Source organism: Scatophagus argus, chromosome 7 (genome assembly GCF_020382885.2).
Source record: "Scatophagus argus isolate fScaArg1 chromosome 7, fScaArg1.pri, whole genome shotgun sequence".
NCBI classification, from domain to species: domain Eukaryota; kingdom Metazoa; phylum Chordata; class Actinopteri; family Scatophagidae; genus Scatophagus; species Scatophagus argus.
Window position 1 is genome coordinate 25,880,488 of NC_058499.1, and position 17,888 is coordinate 25,898,375.

General features: G+C 39.6%; 1 protein-coding gene and 2 long non-coding RNA genes across 3 annotated transcripts in view; 2 read left to right on the forward strand and 1 right to left on the reverse strand.

The window, feature by feature from the left end:
* The window catches only part of LOC124061578 (kelch-like protein 25), a 53,440-nt gene extending 51,555 nt beyond the window's left edge, over window positions 1–1,885 (reverse strand). The window contains exon 1 of the mRNA XM_046393536.1: window positions 1,731–1,885. The gene's annotated coding sequence lies outside the window, so the exon portion shown is untranslated. The remainder of the gene's footprint in view (window positions 1–1,730) is intronic.
* Window positions 1,886–8,206: 6,321 nt separating this feature from the next.
* On the forward strand, window positions 8,207–9,371 carry LOC124062000. Its single transcript, XR_006843851.1, has 5 exons — window positions 8,207–8,292; window positions 8,682–8,752; window positions 8,940–9,116; window positions 9,195–9,250; window positions 9,327–9,371. It is a non-coding gene; the product is annotated as an uncharacterized LOC124062000 (long non-coding RNA).
* A 104-nt stretch (window positions 9,372–9,475) lies between these two features.
* Window positions 9,476–9,933, forward strand: LOC124062001. The gene is made up of 3 exons (XR_006843852.1): window positions 9,476–9,534; window positions 9,621–9,752; window positions 9,846–9,933. It is a non-coding gene; the product is annotated as an uncharacterized LOC124062001 (long non-coding RNA).
* The last annotated feature ends 7,955 nt before the right edge of the window (window positions 9,934–17,888 follow it).

The window sequence follows — 17,888 nt, forward strand, 5'->3', positions numbered from 1 at the left end:
GTACTTATAAAGCACTCATGCACTGCTGACAGAGTCATCAGGAGCAATTTGGAGTTCAGTGTCTTTCCCAAAAACACTTTGACATGTAGACTGCAGATTGAACCACAGCCTTCTGATGAGTAGACAACAATCACTGCACTGTTGAAACAATAACCCAGGACAAGATGCATATCAGGAAGCAGACATCCACTGTCACCACTACTAAAACCAAAAGGCAGCCTTTAAGGCCACGAAAGCTTGATCCACTGAAAGACATGGCATTGTGAACAACAATATTATATGGAGTACTGGAATTGTCTTTGTTCTGGTGTGACAAAAGTGTCACTACAATCATATGCAAGAAAGAAATAGTGTTACGGTTTTCTGCAGAAACCTATTTATCAAACAATTTATAGCGGAAATGTAATCATAGGTATAACTAAAACTAAGTTCTACTAACTTATTCACTTTTACAAGCACATAGTTAATACAATGTATGATATGATGTATAAGATACCCTTCCATTGTTGGCCTGAGAGCTATACTAAAAACAAGCTCAGCATATCTAGGATATCTTAACAGTTGCAATCGGGCAAATGCAGCAAGGCCTGCGGGCAAAACAAACGCAGACTGTGTGATGCTTCTAGAAAGGTATGCAATAAAGGGAATGTGAATAATTTTAGCTTTCTCAGTAAAATTATTCTTACCAAGCAACCGATTATAACCTAGGTTAATAGCACATCACACTCAACCTGTAATTATTAATTTTACATAGCCACAAGTACATACGTTACCTGACAGCTGTGTTTATTAAAACAAATAATGACATAGTTTTGTGTGTGTGTGTGTGTGTGTGTGTGTGTGTGTGTGTGTAAAAAAAAAAACAAAAAACAAACGTGTAGCTCAGGCTACATAAATAATTAACCATCATGTTGCATAATCAAAGAATAAGGTTACAAAGGCACGAAAACGCTACAATACGAATCCAGATTGAAAAAAATAAATGAATAAAATAAAAAACAAAAACAAAGGGTGGCCTGCTATGATGGACAGCAAACCACGAATGAAACTGGTAAAAATAAATAAATGAATGAGTGAATAAAAACCACACTTTTTTTGATAGAACGGCTTAACGTTAGACTAGGGAGCCTTAATCTTACAATGAAGTGGACAAATTGGCTTAGCACAGTTTAAGCCAACTAGTCCACAACAATCTCCCGGCACAGGAAATTAGCTTGCACTTGCACCACCTTTCAAGCTAATAATTGAACTTGCTCTCACTGCATTCGACCAACAATACCAGCGTCGGTTTGTGATTAGCGAATGACGTTGTATACTAATGGTTTCTATTTCTATGTTACTAACCACACTGACGATTAATAAACGCCCCACGGTGTGCACTTACATCGTACTGTCCGTGTCTGAAATAACAGACAAGTTCAACTATAACTATGTTACATGCAGTAAACAATGTTGAGCTAGCTCGACGGAGCATCAAGTTGAATGTTGATGATGGCCATACTGAAACACTTCAACTTGTTTTAAAGGAGCCTCTAAAAAGTGTTCACGATACAAAAACGCCATCCTCAATGTAACGGCTTGTTGAGAAGTAAACAGTCTATGTGATGTTATGAAGTGGTCACTGACAATCACCAGTATTTCTGACAATAGTTAGGACCGCGCATTGCGATTAGTACCTGAATCTTAGAGTCCGCATAAGAATTATCAATAGCAAAGGTAATTTTACTCACATTCACAGTGCTTGTAGGTGTAAAGTTAAATCCACTGAATGCAAAGAACCACCTTCGTTCATAAAAACCATCGCATTTCTGTAACAAATCCTTTAGTATGTCTGACCGTCCGTGCCTGTCGGGTTTTGGAAGGAAACCTTAAAACAGCACAGGCACCCATCAACCAATAGATTTTGACTTAGCCGTGACTGACGTCCTTTCTAACCAAATCGCACTATCGAGCCGATGCAAGGCTGGCCTCTCAGCCAATAAAAGTGATAGAAGGCGGGATTTTTGACGGCTTTGCCGAACGCGATTGACTAGCGCGTACACCAATAGTCGTGGGTCACTTTATGCGAAACCAAAGCAAACACCAATGAAATATGTAAACCGGGGTAGGCGGCATTTTGACAGGTATGTCAACCAATCAGTTTAAGTGGTTGAATTGGTATTAATGGCGATAGCAAAACAATAGCACATTGGTATTTAGGGAGCAGCGGTTTTAATTTGATCTAGAAAATAAATGCAAAAAAATTCATTTATATTGTACTTCTCTATAATGTAAAAACATTTAAAAGAAAAAAAACTATACTGGCCAAGATTCACACAATCAAATTGTTATTTGAAGTAAATACACACACACTACACCAAGAAAAACATGAGTGAATGTCAAACCACACCTATTGAAGCAAAGATTCAAATTGTTCACTGACCACCTTGAACTGCAAGTACAAAGCAAGATACAGCTGTATAGAGCTCGTTCAGCAACAGACTCATACTGCCACGATGCACCACAGAGCGACACAGGAAATCATTCCTGCCTGTCGCCATCAAACTGTTAAACTCAGCACTGTGACGGACACACTCACTTGTATAAACAATGTACATATTGGCTACTTCTACTTTTACACATTGTACATACCTGTATTTTTAAATTTTCTTAAAAATTTTTTGAATACAGTTTTTTTGTAAATACCTGTACTTGAGATTTTAGTTTTTCTGTAAATACCTGTACTTGAGATTTTAGTTTTTGTTTTATCCTATTTTTATACTCTGCACTTTTCTCCTTTCTTGGTCGGGAATACTGCATGTGCAATTGTCTGTAGAAAAAAGAATTTCCCTCCAGGGATTAATAAAGGAATTCTGATTCTGATGATTCTGATTCTGATTCTGATTAAAAAGGTACAACTGTTTAAGCTATTGAAGGTAAAAACTGTGTTGTTGTGAACTGCTTATGGTAGAACACTGTCTATGGTAGTAAAATACTATTTATGTAACCTCATTATAATGACTGTAAGCCTTAAAAGAACATCTTTTTGTAATCTTGCATAAAACAATTAAAAAAAAAAAATTATACAAAGAGGGCGGCATGGTGCAGTGGTTAGCGCTGTCGCCTCATAGCAAGAGAGTTCCAGGTTTGAATCCCGGTCTGGGCCCTTCTATGTGGAGTTTGCATGTTCTCCCTGTGCCTGTGTGGGTTTTCTCCAGGTACTCCGGCTTCCTCCCACAATACCAAAAACATGCACATTAAGCTAATTGGCTATTCTACATTGCCCCTAAGTGTGAGTGTGAGAGTGTGTGGTTGTTTGTCTTTGTGTGTCTTTGTGTGTTGGCCCTGCGACTGACTGGCGACCAGTCCAGGGTGTACCCCGCCTCTCGCCGGTAGTCGGCTGGGATAGGCTCCAGCTCCCCCGCGACGGATAAGCAGTATAGAAAATGGATGGATGGATGGATATAATACAAAGAGGCCTGGAAATAATGGTATCTGAGGCCAGCAGTAACTTAGGCTAAAACTGGAAGTCAGCCAGGGGGAGAGAAATATTGGTGTAAACTGTGTTTAAGAAGTAATAAAAAATAAATAAATAAATGGAAAACCCCTGAAACAGCCAAGGAATAGACAAGCAGGTGCAAGATAAATCAAAAATGAGGCTCATGGAAAGCCCCAACTGACCCAGGGCAAGAAGATAACCTAATTTTGTAAAAATAAAGATGGTAAAGGGATGGACAATAGGTGTGGAAAGGTCCAGACCCTAAGGTATAGGTGAAGCCTCCAGCCAGTCTATTCAGAGCCCTTCATGTGTACTGTGTAGCGTATATTGTGAACAGTTCTCCTTTTTTGTTGACATTAAAGTCTTTGCTGCTCAGAATCCTGCCTCCTGTTGATTCTACTGGACTTTGAATGATTTTTTCTGAACAATTAGACACAGTTAAAATTTAGAATTTAATGTTTTGTGGCCTTGAGCCTCGGCTCTGAGTCCACACACGGCAGTACCTGGAATTTGTATTTATCCTAGGTACTTGTTCTTGAGTATTACCATTTTATGTTAATTTACTTCTACTCCAATACATCTCAGAGGCAAATGTTGTACTTTGTACTGCACTACATTTGTCTGGCACTGTTAGCTACTAGTTACTTTTAAATTAAAGTTTTTCATACTCTTCCTGTCCAATGAAAAACACACATCTAAAAATGTTTATTTTGACTTTGATGAACAGAAGGATTACTTCTTTTACTTCTTAAGATAAATAAACTATTTGAAAACCCTCTTGGATTAACTGGAAAATCCACTGTTACAAAGCTGGAAACAGGGCTGTTTTTCTGAAAAGTTGATTTTTTTTAGAGAAATGTGTTGTGATTACTAGCTGAAAAGATATGGACCCACAAAGCAGAAACATTTGAACTTAGAGAATAAAATAAAAAGGCAAGTCTTTGTTTTACAAAATACTCAATAAGAAACAGTCTTAGCTGTTCAAACAATATTTTCCAGACAATTAAAGGGAGCAAATGAAGGTAACTGCAGACAATATACGGAATATATACAATGCAATATACTCAATAGTACAATACGGTGTGGGTATTAAAGTGTCGGTGTAGTGCAGAGGTGTGTATAAAGATGAGTGTGTGTAAAGTGTGTAAAGCAGAGTCTGTTTGTCAGGGTCTGAACGCTCCGTATCTTCCTCCAGATGTCAGGAGGGTGAGGAGAGTGTTTGCTTTGCGGGTGCATCATATGCCTGTGATGTCTGTGGTGAAACTCTAATTATCTTCTCAACTGTCTTCACTATCCACTGCAGGGAGTTGCAGCTCAGAATGGTGCAATTCCCCAAAGTTGCTGGTGCATCCTGTTGCGGTAAGCGTCCAACGTCATTTCCTGTTGTTGTGTGTTACTATGTGTTACGACCAGCTCTGTCTGCTCTTTAATTTAATATCACTTAAGTTCTACTATTCACTACAGCTAGTAATTTCACATTGTTACTTTGAACGTCTGTTCTAGTCAAACATTATCATTCACTTAAGCTCACTTTCATGCTAATCTTATAATCGATGAGCATTTGTTAAATTCTGCAACCAGCGACCATAGTCAAATGCATTCCTGGGGCCAGAGCGGGCGGCGTCGAATCTTATCTAAAACTGCTGGCTAAGGATAAGCGTATACAGTAAAATAGTCACTAAAATTAATGTTGAATCATTGTGTACATTTGCAAAAACTATGTCGGACTCCGTAGTTTTCTCTGGACCCCTACCCAATCTGACCAGTGATGATATGTATAGCCGCATGTCATCATTCAATCACTGGCTGTCAAGGTGGTGTCCAGCAAACAATGTGGGCTTTGTAGATAATTGGCAGACATTTTGGGGAAGACCTGGTCTCATTAGGAGAGACGGCATTCATCCCACTTTGGATGGAGCAGCTCTCTTATCTAGAAATCTGACTGACTTTCTTATTAAACCAAAACCCTGACAACCCAGAGTTGAGACCAGGAGGCAGAGTTGCAGTCCTACACGCCTCTCTGCGCTTCCATTAGAATAGTTACCCACCCAATATCCCATAGAGACTGTGTCTGTCCCCCGACCACTTAAATAAATTAAATCACATGCAAAAAGAGGAGTTATACATAAAAATAAAGATTAACACCAACATGTCCATAGCTACAACAAATAGGAGAATGTGGACTGTTAGATCTCTCTCATCTAAAGTTGTACTAGTAAATGAGTTAATATTGGACTATAATATACCGTTAGATTTATTTTGTTTAACCAAAACCTTTTATTCCATTGTTTAATAACTACCACCAAGAAAAAACACCACCTAAATACTGTACCTGTCTGATAGTGCTGTGGTTAAATTTAAGGAAGCAATTCTATTGTCATTTACTTGTATCATGTCCCGATACTAGTGAACATTACAACACTACGCAAAAGTCCTGTGCCAGTTGTAATCCCTCTCTTGACCATTTAGTGGACAGTGCTGCAAGCTCATTCAGGACAATGATAGGCTCTTTTGCCCCGCTAAAAAAGATCTTTTTTAGCGGGGCAAAAGATATGTACAAAGCAAAATGCATAAAGCATAAAGCAAAAGAGAATTGCACCATGGTTTAATACAGAGGTTTGCATATTGAAGCAAAATGCGCAAAAAACATGAAAGGAAATGGCATTCCTCCAAACTCATTGAATCTCGCTCAATCTCTCAATCTGGCAATACAATCTTAGATTATATAGGAAGGCCCTACGGACTGCCATAGCAGCATATTACTCGAAATTAATTGAGGATAACAAGCATAATCCCATAATCCCAGCCAAGATGACAGAGAGCCATAGTGCTATCGAGCCTTGTATCCCTGTGATCCTCAGGAGCAATGACTTTATAATCAATTTTAATGACAAGATTTTAAACATTAGAGACAAAATTCAATACCTACTGACCTCAGCTGGTACTGATCAACATCCAAACACTGGAACCTTAGAAACAGCAGTAGAACCAGATCATCATCTTGACTGCTTTTCTCCCATTGATCCTCATCAGTTATATTCACTTATTCATCCAAGCCAATGACATGCCTCTTAGACCCGATCCCTACTAAGTTACTCAAATGACTTTTACCCTTACTTACCACCTGTCTATTAGACATGATCAATCTGTCTCTAATAACAGATTATGTACCCCAGTCCTTTAAAGTAGCTGTGTATGGGACTATTAGATCCTACACACTTGACCCAGAGGTTTTAAGCAACTATAGACTGATATCTAACATTCCACTTAGATTTCACTTTGTTCATATTAATAATGTTTCCTCTTCACGTACAAGGGTTAACCACGATGTTCCACGGAGCTCAGTGCTCAGGCCCATCCTGTTCAACTTATACATGCTCCCTCTAGGAAATATTATTCAGAAACATGGCATAAACTTTCGTTGTTATGCTGATGACAGCCTGAAGCCTGAAGAAACACAGCCGTTAGTCAGACTCCAGGCATGTTTTAAGGACATAAAGGACTGGATGACCTCCGTTTTTTTTATTATTAAACTCAGACAAAACTGAGGTCATTGTCCTAGGCCCCAAACATCTCAGAACTAGAATAGCTGATAATATACTCTCTCTGGACGGCATTACTTTGGCCTCCAGTACGACTGCGAGGAACCTCGGCGTTATCTTCGATCAGGACGTGTCATTTATCCATCACATTAAACAGATCTTTAAGACCGCCTTCTTTCACCTCCGTAATATTGCTAAGATTAGGAGCGTCCTCTCTCAGACTGATGCTGAAAAACTTCATGCTTTCGGTACTTCTAGGCTGGACTACAGCAACTCATTATTGTCAGGATGTCCAAATTACTTTATTAATAGCCTGCAGCTGATCCAGAATGCAGCAGCTAGAGTTTTAACAGGAATCAGTAAAAGGGATCGTATCTCCCCCATCTTAGCTTCTCTTCACTGGCTTCCGGTAAAATTCAGAATAGACTTTAAAATTCTCCTACTTACATATAAGGCCCTAAATGGACTCGCCCCATCATACCTGCAGGATCTAATAGTCCCATATATTCCCAATAGATCTCTCAGATCACAGAGTGGAAGTTTACTTGCAGTTCCCAGAATTCATAAAAGTCGAACAGGAGGACGAGCCTTTAGCTATCAGGCACCCTTACTGTGGAACCAGTTGCCAATCTGGGTTCGACAGGCAGACATCACCTCCACTTTTAAGACCAGTCTTAAAACCTTCCTGTTTAGCAAAGCGTATAGTTAGCCTCAAATAAAGTGTGTAGGGCTGATATAGTTACAGTCACTTCTTGACATACATGAGCAAGCCCACCTCCGAATAGCTTAAGAAAAACAAAATGAAGACTTTGGAGTGGCCTAGTCAAAGTCCTGACCTGAATCCGATGCTGCGGCATGACCTTAAAAAGGTGGTTCATGCTTGAAAACCCTTAAATGTGGCTGAATTAGAACAATTCTTTGTCTAATCTTTAAATTTGTTTGATGTGAAACATTTAAGTGTGACAAACATACAAAAAAATAAGAAATCACAAAGGGGGCAAAACACTTTTTCACACCACTGTATGCATGCAGTCGATACAGACCCCTAAGGGCATCAGAGTAATTGGTTCAACCTGATATTGTCAGGTCTTTTGCTGTTTGATTTCCTGTTTAATTTTTTAGGATTCCCTCATTTCCTGTTTTTGTTCTTTGTTGGTGTCTTTACTTCCCATGATTGGCTATTGTTTTCACCTGTGTCTCATTAGCCCTTCCCTCATGTGCATTTATAGACCTATCTTTCCCAGTGTGTGTTGTCAGATTGTCTGCATTCTCGTGAGTAGCTTTTTGGCAATTTTTCCTTCTGTAGTTAATGTCCTAGTCTAGTATCCCCTCCCTGTGTTTTGGTTTCTGTCTGTTTTTGACCAACCTTTTGCCTAGCGTTTCTGTACATTTGCCTGTGCTGACTGCTTTTTTGTGTATCGACCCTGGACTGCAATAAACCTCCCTCCACACCTATTTGCCTTTGGTTTGCTCTGTGGGTCCTAGCTAGTCTATCTGAACCTGATATATATTCTATGTTTTTATGAAAGAGATGTTGAAACCAGTAACCAGTAACACAGCAGCAGCGGCAAAAGATAAAGAAAACGCATGGAAAAAAATCACTACATGCATATTTCATGTAAAAAAAAAAAAAAAATGGTATTGACCCTCTGTTCATGTAGGTTCAACCCAACAGGTGAAAAACGAACCTGGAGGCAGTAGAAAATGAAATACAGAAATGTAACTCAATCAGGTGAGGTGGAAACATAACATGCCTGGTTGTATCTCACTTTGGTAACGTTTGACATGTCAAACTATTTAAATGTATTTAAATGACTTAATACTGTACAACTCTTTCATCCCTGCATGATGTTTCCACACATTCTGTTCTCTGTAATGTTTCATTAATTAATATGGTGAAGTTAACATTTGACTCCTAGCCAACAGAAAGAGGGCAGAGGCCCCTAAAATGGGTGGAGGACCTGCACCACCACCTCTAACAGGGGCAGAGGAGATGGCGCTTAGCCAAACTATTGGAAGACCAGTGGCTGAGGGAATCCCAGGGGGCAGCTCATCTGAGCCAGTCACCCCCCAGGACACAAGTGTCTTCATAACATGTAAGAAGTCCACACTTGCATAATATTTTTTTATGAAGCCTCTTTTAGAGACAAGATGTTTGTTCTTGAATCCAATAGACTCCGAGGGACGTCTCCACCTCTTGGAGCCTCATGTAGCCCAACTCCAGCCTGTTGTAAGTAACTCGGCACACCAAAACTCATAACCAGTAGTAGTATAAAGTTCACAGAATAAAATGCTTGTCTTCAAAGGATAAAGAAGATGAAGACACTGTATCTGCTGTCACAGAAAGGCCTGCAGAGGTATCATATTAGATCAGCTTTACATGTAAATGTGACATTCTTGTATGGATTTATATTGACATGGAAGCTGACATTATTTTATTTTATTTTTTTAAAACAGAGTGTAACTGGACAGCATGAAGAGGGTCGATTAAATTCTGCAGCACAAATGAACACAGTGAGAGTTTCAGTAAACGGAGTCTAATTCTGTACAATTGTACATGTAGAACAATATGACTAAATGTCATTCTTATGGATTTCCAGTTACCAGTCAAGGAGTTGTACAGAATCCATCTCCGTAAAAAGATTAAAAAAACGGATAAGGAAATGGTGTACTTGGACCGCCAGATCCAAAAGGCAGATCTGGAAATCGAGTTACTTAAATACAAGTTAGAGGTGGGTGTGCTGTCACAGGTAAATTTAATTTATTATTGGAACAATATGAAAAACTAACGGAAAAATGTTCTCTTTGTCTCTCTCTGTCTGTAGAATATAAGAAAGACAAAATAAAATGTGTGACATTGTGGTTGTGCTTTTATTGAGTTAACCTAAAAAATGGTTATTACATATGAGATCCCTGATTGCTCTTCCATCCTGGTTTTCTGGGAGGTGAATGGGGTCCTCCTCATGGTCTTCTGTTTGTAGGGCAGGGTGTTGCTCTCCTCTAATAGTTGCAATATTATGGAGAATAACACATGCCACACTTATGTCACAGGCTCTCTCAGGGGTTACTCTGAGATGACGTAAGCACTGGAAACGGCTTTCAACAGGCCTATAGTCATCTCTACCCTGGCTCTTGTCCTGCAGTGTGCCACACTGAAGTGCTGCTGGGGGCCTGGTTGAGGGTCTGGGTAAGGAGTTATGAGTGTTGGTTGGCAGGGGTAACTCCTGTCACCCAGAAGGAAGCCTTCAATCTCTCCTGCAAGTGAAGTCACATTTATTTAGTACTGATATTTTTCATAGACAAACTAGACAAAGATCTTTATGGTGACAAACAGCCACCAGTGCAGTGTTTCAGGCCACTTACCACAGTCCAGTCTGTTGCTCAGAGTAGACTCTCGATATATACAGGAGTCATGCACAGACCCAGGCCACTTGGCTTTCACATTTGTGATGGTGTGATGTGAGCACAAATGATCTCAACAGTACAGAAAATGAGACAGGTTAATTGAAATGTTTGTACTCTGACATTTACAGATAGTAGTAAATGTGTGTAGCTGCACATTAATACATAAGGCACACCTTTCTGACAGCTCTGCAAGCAGTTGCCTTACTTATGTGCTGTGCATCTCCAATATTGTATAAAGCACTCCAATTTGCAACAAAACATAGAGCAATGCAAAGCATTTGTTTGGTGGTGAGTGCACGGTGCATGGGTGATGTGAGGACAGATGAGGTTGTGAATGTATTGCAGTTAATGTAACGAGAAACGATAACAAGTTGGGAGAGTACGAAAAATTATCCAAACATGCTCGGAAAATTTCGCTTTATGAAATGGGCTTAACTTTCTCTTTAACTTACCCCGACACCGAAACAGTCAACTCAGGGTTTCGCTGATTTCAGGCTTAACATACTCAGAGTTTTCACATATCCTGCTTCATGAAACAGGCCCCTGGACATTGATTTGTTAGAAGTGTCAGTATTGTTTTGTAGCCTGTGATGTTCTGAATTTGTTGCCAAATATATTTAGTGTCCGTGTTGAGACCTCTCTTCAGCCTCTGTTGATGTCTCTGCTTAACCTTCTTGATGCAAGTTTTTGTTTGGTTATGGTGGGGTTGTGTATTTCCTTCTACAAAAAAAAAAATTCTTTGTCTCTTGATAGAGCCGCTGTCAGGGAGAAGCAGGGAGATATGGACAGACCAAAATGGGTTCTGGGAGTTAGCTGCCAGGAATGTTAATGCTACAGGAGGAATTTAAGTAAAACCTTTCTGAAGGCTATTTGATTAAATAACAACTGGTTGTTTCCCATGTGACTGCTGACCTCATACGGCCCTTGTAGTGAATTTTTTGGAATTTGCATATACAGGAATGTAAATAGCACCAAAAAAACACAAATGTGAAATTTCTAGGAAGGTAATACAGTATCTGGGAAGAAATTATGGTTGACATTCTACAACTTTGTGTTGTATAATGGTGAATAAAGGAATCTTGTACTTTGTGAATTGTAAATGTATGGTTTTCAGAATTGTTTCAGAGGACACAAATGATCAGTAGGGTGCTAAAATGCCCAACAGTTTTAATTGATTTTGACTGTAGCATGACATTAGTGTTATGGTATGTTAAAGTGTAATGGTATAAACAGGTCAATAGGGCAGGGCCTAAACAAGAAGCCCACCTACTTACCTCATTGATTCTCTTCAGCAGCATCCACAGACTGATAGTGGCTTCCTGAGACACACATAAAGACACACACACACACACACACACACAGAACCATGCAGTTATATATTGCTGACAGATAGTTTGTATAGATCAGGCATCTTCAAAGTCCGGCCTGGGCGCCAATTACGGCCCACGGTCAGATTTCATACGCCCCCAACTTCAGTCTTATAATGTATTATTTATGGCCCACTAGCACTGTCAAACAAAATAAGTAAATCATAAATCTTTATAATGTAGTTCCCCCTTTCACCACATGGTGGCAGCACCAGTTTAATGCTATCTGGCTCAACATCCTTGCTGTGAACCCTTCCCCGCTCATTTCTGCCATGGTGACTGTCACTTTCAAGGGGAGATGGGAATTACAGTACTTCTTCACTGAAAATCAAAGCAATTGTGTGTCTAATTTGTAAAGTGACGGTTGCCTTGTTTAAGGATTTCAATGTAACGAGACGCTACCACACTAAACATACGACAAAATAATGGGGAGTGAAGCAACTCCAAGCTGCTCTGGCACCACAACAGCGATTCTTCTCACGGGCCTGTGAGTTTGACTTTGATTTTCTTAAGAGATGACGACAACATGAACGTAACAGAGGAGCTGCTTGACATCCAAAGCCTTAAAGGCCAAACCAGAGGAATGGATTTATTCGTTTCTGTTTGTGAAGCTGTTGTTGATATGAAACTGCCATGGCCTAAAGTTTCTGGGATCAATACCGGTGGTGTGCCTGCCATGGCTGGTGAGCGAAGTGGATTGTCCACATTGATCTGCAATAAAGTCAGCGAAGAACGAGGGAATGCTATTAATTGTCACTGAATGATTCATTTGGATTTTGCAGTTATTGAAAAGAACATGTTGCTTTACTCTTCTCCCTTCTCCGTGGACCCTGATGATGCTCCTCCACAGCTGCAGCTGGAGCTCATTGAGCTGCAGTGTGACGATGAGTGGTGCTGTAAACACCAGCAGCTTTCTCTTGTTCACTTTTACTGGCAGCTGGATAAAGGCAGGTTTCCAGAAATGCGAACATTTGCTAAGAAAAAGCTTATTTGGCTGCACATATTTGTGTGAGCAGGCATTCTCTGTCATGAACTTGAACAAGAACCAGTTGAGGTCAAGACTAAGTGTCTCCCACTTGCATGACATTTTACGCATCTCATCCACTGCCCTCAAACCAGTCCTGGCCTCATTACTGCATTCCAGATCTCAGTATCACCCTACTCATTAGTGTCAGCAAGTTATCTGTTTCTTGATGAATCTGAAATTGAATGTTTTGAACAGTAAAATTTGTCACTATTAACAGTGAAAAGCCAAAAGCACACTTGAATAAGATTTGGTTACAACTGCTGATGTTAGATACCTGTAGATGTGACACAAACTATTACTTTCTGAAAGATCTTGTAAAGGACAAGAGCAAAATTCACTTGTTTTAAACTTTAATGATAACAGACAACTTTGCATTACTTATAACTCCTGTTTAAAATGATCATGAGGCTAAGATATTTAGCAAACCCATGGAAATTTAAGGTATTCCATACAGTTTGTTCAGTGTTATCTGACTCTCCAGATATGAATGAAAGACAGAGTCGTGTTGTTAGAGTTTTTCACGTCTACCTGAGTGACTTATATTTGGTTACATTGCCATTTGAAAATTAAAGATAATTGTGACAGTGAAAATTTTTTTGTATTTACATGTAACTCTTGTGGTTTAAAAAAATGTCAGAGGAACTACTGGCCCCGGGCATCTTCAGTTTATCAAATCTGGCCCCCTTTGCAAAAAAGTTTGGACACTCCTGGTATAGCTTATGTGCAGCAGTGAGTTAGTAGAAAGGCAAAGGTGAAGTTGAGGTATGGAAAGAGTGGAGTGGAGTGGCCTGACTCTGGAACATACGTAATTCAGTTCAGTTCAACTCAATTTATTTGTATCGTGCCAAATCACAACAAAAGTTGTCTCATGACACTTTCCAATTAGAGCAGGTCTTTGATTTTTGGAGAGACCCAACCAAACCCCAAACCCCAGTCAAGGGGAAGAAGGCAAGTTAGTGACATGCATCGATGGGACATGAATATGTCTGGAAGGAGCCTATAGCAGCATAACTGCTGTAGCAGGTCCTGAGCTCATGATTACACTTTCAAGACAGTAGGTGCAAAGTCAATGAAGGATCCTCAAATGGCTGAATTTCAAGGATGCTACATCACTGAATGATGCCAAAGTACTGTTCTGATGTCCAGAGTCCTTTAAATTCCATATAGTTCTAAGTCCTCGAGACAGAGATTTTTCAGGGATGTCTATGTGTATCCTCTGCTCACTGGAAGTACCCACAATTCTATGTACACATTTCTTCTTCTTCTTTTTTACTGGTGAATTGCAAAAGACCATTATTGCCACCACAGTCTATACACACTGCTTTTTTTTTTTGAAAATGGCAAACAGCAAAGGGACAGTACTGGACAGGTTCCACTCTCCATTAAAGGTAGGTACTTTTTAATGAATCAGCTAGGCAGAGGTAGAGGCTTCAAAGACAGTGTCAGACTGCTGTGTCACCTACTGCAAAGAAACTGATATGTTTGCATGTGCACCTGGCTTTGCGCAAGACAAACATACCTACTTTTAAGATGAAAGATTAAGATGAACTTTATTGATCCCGCAGTGGGGAAATTCACCTGTTGTGGCAGCTCACAAGAACACAAGAAGAGTGCAAAAAGTGTGCATAAACAGTTACAAAAAATATAGAGGTGAAATAAATTAACAATTTACAAGGTAAGTAAAAATAGTACACTATAAAGCTATATACAAGTCCTCATAAGGGAAGAAAGAGGACTAGACCATAGAATTATACAGTCAGAAAGAGGACTAGACCATAGAATTATCCAGTCTATAGCATAGTATAAAGTTTATATCAATAATACTTCTCTCATGAGATATGGGTTGCAATAAAAGACCCACCACAAGCTTCAAAATGTTCTTTCAGAATGTCACAGCAAATTATTGTAAATTCTTCCAAAACTAGTGATTAACTTATCAACAGTTATTAGTTTAATCACCCTGACAAAGTCCATAGGAGGAAAAACTGATGGTATGTCATCCAGATTACAGTACTGTATATCTAAATATTAATTTTTCAAAGAAGAAGAACAAAATGTATTCATAAATAATGTATTGTGAAAACCCAGATATAGACCACATGCGCGCACACACACACCAGCAGTGGCTAGTGAAATAAAATTCTTGGTAGGGCTGATGTGCCTATAGATTTTCTTGCCTACTCCAGCATAAGCATTCAAATCAACAGTCGGAAAATGACTTCTATTCCACAATAATAATTTAACTTCCTTCTCAAAATCACAGATAAAGTATATTAACAATTCACATCTATAGGCTACATGTATGCTTTAGAAAGGAACAGTATCAGAAACAATACAATACTCAAGTTTACAGCTATGATATCAACCAAACCTACACAAATCAACAGTGTGTGTGCGTGTGTGAGAGAGAGAGAGAGAAAGAGAGAAGAGGAAGTGAATGGGGTGGAGAGTTATTATTTGTACAAGGACTTTGATTGTCTGTCTTTCTGAGTGCCAAATTTCTCAATGACCCTGGTGTTGAAATCAGGAATGTCTCTTGTCAGTTTTTTCTCTATGGAGAGCATAGCCAGAGCATTGAGTCGATCTTGTGCCATGGCGTTTCTAAGGAAAGACTTTATCCTGTTTAAAGTAGAGAAGCATCTCTTTGACTTTGATGTTGTCATCAGTGTGGTGATGAGGATGTTTAAAAGACTTACAGTTTTGGTGAATGTGTCTTGAAGATTATTTTCCACCAAAACCTGATAGAGAGCCAGGGCACCACTGGAACACCTTGTTTTCATAGATCAAGAATAGTTCTGTTTTAAGTTTGGCCTTGTCCAATGAGGGATAAGCTGCTGTGTTGCTGGAAAACAGTGGCGGTCCTAGCCTGAATGGCGCCCTGGGCGAACAGCCCCACGTACACAAAAAAATGAGAGCAAAATACCACCCACCTATAGGCTCCTGCTGAGGAGAAGCAGCAGCAAACTCCTCATGGCCTTCCTGAGACATGGCAGGAGATGCCATAGAAGCCATAGCAGCCGTAGAGGTGGATAGGATCTCCTGATCCTCTGCTAAGGATGAGGTCTCTGTTGCTGGAGACTCATCCTGGGCAGGAGGTTCTACAAAATATTTTAGCAGTGTTGGTGGAAAAGTGCATCACTGTAAACATACATGAACGGCACACTTAAATACATTAGCTATCACTTAATGTCATTACGCCCATTACATGCTATTAACCAACGGGGAGAAATGCTACATTGCCCAAATTCTGTTAACGTTATACTGAGACAGAAAATAATGGACGAAATGTGGGCAACGTCCGTCTTTTTAAGGCTAGCTTACTGCATGGAAAATTCGTGCATGGTCAAATACAGTACCCAGAGATAACCAAATGGCCACAAAGCAATGACAGCAAATGTGCTGATGGCTTAATTGTAGACACATTTGCTGGTATGTATGAATGTTGAATGTTGAACACCAACTGACTAACATGCACTTTAGTTACTTCAGCACAGGCACTGATTTCTGCTCATGTCATTATCCACCTGCTGTTCATTTGCACTGTTTACCTCACCTACTTGCACTATACTTCTACCCTGCACTACCTCACTTTTGGACTACCTCCAAAACCATATTTATTTTACTTATTTTATTTTGTTTTACCTTATTCTATTCTATTTTATTTTATTCTACTATTATATGTTACTTGTTACGTTCTATGTATGCACCAATCACAAAGACAAATTCCTAGTAATGTGAAACCTCTTCACTTACAATGGCAATAAAGACAATTCTTATTCTGATTCAGATAATGTTCAGGTAAACTATAACTAGTGCACAAAACAGCAAACAAGCTAATGACCGCTAAACAATTAACGTTAGCCCCTTTTCATAACATAATTACAGTCGTACGCTACAGAGGGAACATTAGCTACATATCTTTGTCTTTGGACCGTTTTCTTTCCTTTTCTCTCTGAAATAAGCGCCTTTGGCCTTTTTCTATCCATTATGTTTATTACCTGAATCGGAGTCGCCTCGGGACCCAACAGGTTACCCTAATGCCAATGCCCTCTGACTTTTTGATTCCATTACTGTAGGATCCCCGTTCCCCCTCCTCCTTATTCCAGTGGTGTGACCTCGGTGAGTGACCCTACCTCCCTCTTGCAGAGTTACAGTAACTGCAGCAGTGCTCTCGGAGAGGCGTAATTACAACGCAATTACCCTGACAAAGTCCATAGGTGGAAAAACTGATGGTATGTCATCCAGATTACAGTACTGTATAACTAAATACTAATTTTTCAAAAGAGATCAAGAAGAACAAAATATATTCATAAATAATGTATTGTGGAAACCCAAAAGATTTGATGATCTGATTCAAATCACAACAAGCAGCAAGTGTTCACCTCTAGTGCCAAATGGTGCTGTGTGCCTTCTCCCAATGTCCTCCGTTTCTTTGTGGGTGGCTCCTGAACAGGTCCTCTGTACTCCTCATCCTCCACCAGATTAGGAACAGCCTCCCCTATCCAATACAGGAGTTTCGTGAGTAAGTTTAGAAAATTTAATTCAGTTTATTTATATGGCGCCAATTCATAACAAAAGCTATCTCATGACACTTTCCAATTAGAGAAGGTCTAGACCAAACTCTTTAATTAAATTGCAATATAGAATACCCAACATTCCTCCTTGAGCAAGCACTTGGCGACAGTGGCGAGGAAAAACAGTAGTAATCGCAGTAAGTTTCTAGTTCCAACCACGATCCATGGGAACCTGCAAGACGACAAAGCACAAGGACTCCAACTGTGCACAGAAGCACATAAAAATAATAAAATAATAAATAAACAGGTGCAAGATAAGGCCAGTGTAAACTGTGCTAAGAAGCACATAACAAAATAATAATAAAATAATTAATAAACAGGTGCAAGATAAGACCAGTGGAAAGTCCCTAGAAAACCTAGGGCAGGCCTACCTAATGGTGTAAAAAGTCACCACCCAATCCAGGACAATAAGAGAAATCTATTGGTGTAATAAAAACAAAGTTGGCAAAAGGGATGGACAATAGGCATGGAAAGGTCCAAACCTTAAGGTATATA